Here is a 5,000-nt window from a genome sequence, read left to right on the forward strand (position 1 = left end):
TCTTTAATTCTGTCGCCTAATTTTGTTGACATTAAATTTTACACGACAATGTTATGCCGGCCAATTAGCATCATTTTGTTTTAAGCTTTCAATAATCTCATTACTTTCTGATGAATCGAAAAAATAGATACATCCAACTTGTTTCATCACAAACCACAGAATTGAATTGTGTTAAATCTTCAAAAAGAGTTTCATAGCCTTGCCCTTTGTCATACCTCCTCGACTTAGGGGGAAATTCTGAACGGTCTGGGAGCAGTTCTTTTTGCTATTGTATGTGTATCTGAAATCATGCAAACCCATTCCTTTATTAGGCATATGCAATATTCTCTCTCTCTCTCTCTCTCTCTCTCTCTCTCTCTCTCTCTCTCTCTCTCTCTCTCTCTCTCACTCTCTCTCTCTCTCGTTCTTTCTGTTAAAGACCCATCATCAGCAGGCAAAATGTGTGCAGTGCTTTACATAAGGACACAACAGGACAAATAAAACACTCTCCAATTGTCCCCATGAGGTAAACAACGTAAAGTAAATAACGTGCCACAATAAAGCATCATAGTAGTTGATGATGATGATGATGATGATGATGATGATGATGATGATGATGATGATGATGATGATGATGATGGTAATGATGATAATAATAATTATAGCGTTCTTATATAAGTTAAGTGGTATGCAGACAGTTTACTGTCATCAAGTTTGACCGAAATAGGTTTTAACTCGCGTAAAATTATTATAGCAGTATTTTTTGGGAAGAAAAGAGATAAGGAGGGGGGGGGGGGGGGTGTGTGGGGAGGGGGAGAGAGAGAGAGAGAAAGAGAGAGAAGGAGCACTGTCCTTTGTCAACACCGGTTATCGGCATTTATTGAGTTGTGTTCTGCTAGTCTGTTTTGACTACCCCTCTTCTCGTTTGCCCGTCCGTTTTTGAGCAATTGATTATACTTATTAAATCAGATACAGAAAAATCTCATATTATAGAATATTGCTCGCTCGACGTCCTTTAAAACAAGTGAAATTGAATAATATTTACGATTAAATAATGTGTATGGTTCGTGAATCGAAAGTAGAGGGAAAGGAAAACATCCGCTTCGACGCTAAAAATAGTCACCAATGGGAATCCAAAGGATGACGTAAAACATCCTTGGGTCGGCTTGCCTCGAATGTTTACTGTTTACACAATAACAATGAAAGACATTTTTGTCGTCCATTAAAATTTTTTCTAATCGTAAAAACCTTGTATCTCAACTAATACTGATCTCTCAGAGTGGTTCTATATCATAAATTATAGGATTTCTCATATTCTACAACATATGTAATGTTCATGCTTTCAACCCTGATTTGCACAATTCAAGGGTTTTTTGGACCTAATTCCCCCCACTGATATCTCGAATTGAAGCTTGCCGCATCTTCCCGGGTTTTCTCAGCCAGCCTCACATATATGTTACGAGCGACGTGCACTTATTTGCAGGTCTGATAACCTAATTCCTTATGGGCTCATTGTTGTACTGGAAATCTAAAAATTGACAAAAAATATTGTCCATTACAACAATGTTAGGGAGGCCTTACGAAAACTCGTGCTAAGGGAAACAACTCAAATATTCCCTCCACTAACCCTAAGAAAAAATAAAATCTAGTCCCTTTAATTAACCCTAATAGGAAAAACAAACACCCTAGCACCTTTACTAAGATTTATGACAAACCCTAATAGAAAAAAAAATCATCCGACCTCGAGCTAACCCTAACAAAAAAAAAAAAAAAAAAAAAAAAAAAAAAAAAACTTAGGACTGCTTTCAATACTTCACAAAACTATGGTCGTATTAGGAAAGTTCAAACTTTCACTAATCTTTCAAGGTTTGTTCTTTTAAAATGCTAGCTACTATATACTGACAAATTGAATAAATAAACGCATGACAAATGATCCAAGGTGAAAATACAACTTGAAAGAAATGCTAGTACGAGGAGCTTTCGGAAGGCCTCCCCCCAATGTTAAACTAGGCCCATGAGTGGTTGCGGATGTCAGACCTGCACATATGTATACGTCGGTTATGAGCCTATGTTATAGTCCTCCCTTTATACTTTATAGTTATACATAGACTATTAGTTATATTTAGTCTGCAATAGAAAAGAAAGATAACAGTCAAGTAGACAATCTTTACTTGCCTACGTCCGTTCTATAAAAAGCTGGAAACTCCTAATGCAATAGAGCGAGCATTTTTATAAAAGAATAAATTGAAAAAAGAGGAAAGTTGTTGTCATTCTCTGTGTTATTCTTGTGTCTTTAATTAAACAATTGGTGGCTAGATTTACCGTTTAGTTAGGTATTTCTTATGTTCAAATGTAGTGCTGTGCTCTATCTACTTACAATCGTGCGCAAATTTTAAATCGTAAACGACAGAATACACAAGAGAAAATGAACAATGTTGCAAGTAAAATAAACTTTTTTTTTTAATTAATAAAAACAGAAAGGAAGACGTAGGACAGTAGAGACCTTAAAGTGACTGAATTAAATTACTATATTAAATGTCATACTATCAAAGATCCAAGGCAGTATGAGAGAAACTCCGTCCAACACAAAAAAGGAAATAGATAACATTAATAGCATAAATAGTTTCCCAGGAGGGGCAATTTCTCTACTGTTAAACAAAAGGTCCATTTTATATCAGTAAATCGAGTATGCAAATGCGAGCATCGATATGCAATGCATTAAAAAGTAAGATGAAATAATATATTTATAGACCCAACCATTTGTCAACATGAGAGAAGTAATTTTAATGTTATACGGGCTTCAGGACGACATGTGTTTGGCAAACAAATTTTCTTAGTTATTAGTAAATTGTTTTGAGTAAAGCGGTAGTTGGGGAATTTGCTTAATCGTTATTTTATACTTTTTGTACTTTTCTCGAAATGATTTATCTTAACGTGACAATGCTATTCTCAACAAAACCATGTATAATTTAAATTATTGTCATTTATTTGTTGTTGTGGTTAAAAAGAGGTTATGGGAGATTATCCGTATAATATTTACATACGACACGTGTAGACCGGATTATGTCCCTTACTACAGTCACAAAGTAATAGTTAAATCAACAGATTATTATTAAGATGAAGACGAAAGCAACAGAGGGATGTGTGTATGTGTGTGTGTGTGTGTGTGTGTGTGTGTGTGTGTGTTTGTGTGTGTGCGCGCGCGCGCGTGCAGGGAGAGTGGTCTCGTAGTATCGACGAATATGTAATGTTATCAACAGAGGTAAATTTTGACCCCAATGTTGATAACTTTAGATCAAGAATTCATACAAGCACTAAATAACACATATTTCACATTACGAGGTCCCAGGTTTGAGAGTTTTTTGCCAAGATGAGGGTCATTTAAATCGATCGATATTTGAAAGACGAGCTGTCTGACCACATTTTTAAACACGCGTCTTTCCAGAGTAGGGCAGCTAACTGGTTTCTGGGTCCAGTCACTATCTAAAAAAAATAATAAAAAATTGAGCTTTATATTGCGCAATATCCACTAAATGTGCTCAAAGCGCTTTACAAGGGGTACCTGGTCAAAAGCAACATTTAACATGTAGGACAGGACATGACGCCTGTTTGGCGATATTACAATTTTTCGGACAAAGACAACGCTGTTAACGGCCAGATACTCATTTTACACCTGAGTACGATGAGAGAATGTGAGTAAAGAGCCTTTTCCAAGGGCTCAACTATGCGCCGAACGCGAGGCTCGAACCCAGGACCTTCAGATCCGAAAGCGAGTGTCATACCACTAGATCACATAGCCGCACTTTTCTATCAAAACAAAGTCATTAATACTTCATTTGTGTTTGTGTTTGATAATATTGGTATCTCTCAAGAAATCATTACTGTAACTATTTACTTTTCCTGAATTTATAATGGCTGCTGGTAATTAGTTGGTTATCTTTATTCATCATAATAATTCGTTTTATGCATGGATTAATAATAATAATAATAATAATAATAATAAATCATTTAATTTCATTAATACAGAATCATTTTAATAATAATAAATCAGTTAAATCAAATACATTTTAATAGAACTCATTACTTTCAGACGTTTTTTAATTAAAGCCCCAGACACCGAAGTAAAACTTGATCATCGATTAATTAGTATGAATAGATTTAATTTTAACTGAATTATAAATTCGGCCATTAAATCCTAATTTGATTATTTAATTGTTCCACGGCAGTGATATTTTGAAGAAGAGCAACCACTTTAATTAGGCATTAGTAACGTAAATTATACACAGTTAATGTTAAAGATGAAATCCTATGTTTCAATATTATGGACTGTTTTAGTTTTCTTTTAGAACCCATAGTCATGATTTTGTCATCTTTCCGTAAAACATTGACATTGCGGAATCTTTCCAAAAAAAAAAATTATTCGTTTAAAAATTATTATCCTAATTTTCATTCACTTACACACATCCTGATGCTGTGACATTGTAACGCTTTGCAGTATGCATTATAACACAATGTAAATGTTGCTGCTCGAAACACAAAGAAATAAATAACAATGTGAAAAATGAATGTAAGCTTCAATTTAATTACGAAAACAGATAGAATGAACGTTTTGGGTTTTCCCTTTATCAACAAACATGATGAATGAAGCACGACATCGTTATTTATTGCATTATAGCACAAAGGTTCATATAGAAAGAGTGGAATTAACGTCACTCAGTGATAGTGGCGTTGTTAAGGTGAATAAACAAAAACATTGATGGGGCAGGAAATAGTAGGCTCCTTTGTAAGGAAGCACGAATTAAAATAGAACAATAGATATTTATAACAGTTGCGAAATTAATTGAGTCAAAAAAGGGAAGAGGGGAGGAACTGTGTATTGCTGTGTAGAAAGTGAAATAAAATAAAATGTAGACTATTGTTCGAAAATAAGTACAATGGAATTGGAAATAAATGCAAAATGTAAGGGATATATATTTTAATATAATCATAAGTGGCAGTAGCATCAGCAGAAACAACAGTAG

General features: G+C 34.5%; 1 protein-coding gene across 2 annotated transcripts in view; it reads right to left on the bottom strand.

Annotated features, from left to right (window-relative positions):
- LOC144974840 (dynein light chain Tctex-type 5-B-like) overlaps positions 1–5,000 on the bottom strand; it is a 19,502-nt gene that overhangs the window by 14,406 nt on the left and 96 nt on the right. Inside the window, exon 1 of one of the 2 annotated variants that reach the window (XM_078918196.1) lies at positions 4,438–5,000. This exon is cut by the window's right edge and continues 96 nt beyond it. The gene's annotated coding sequence lies outside the window, so the exon portion shown is untranslated. Of the gene's footprint in view, positions 1–2,154; positions 2,283–4,437 lie in introns of those variants that run through there. The other variant, XM_078918185.1, reaches the window with a different exon arrangement.

This window comes from Berghia stephanieae, chromosome 1, assembly GCF_034508935.2.
Source record: "Berghia stephanieae isolate SIO BIC M18660-M18661 chromosome 1, UCSD_Bste_1.3, whole genome shotgun sequence".
NCBI classification, from domain to species: domain Eukaryota; kingdom Metazoa; phylum Mollusca; class Gastropoda; order Nudibranchia; family Aeolidiidae; genus Berghia; species Berghia stephanieae.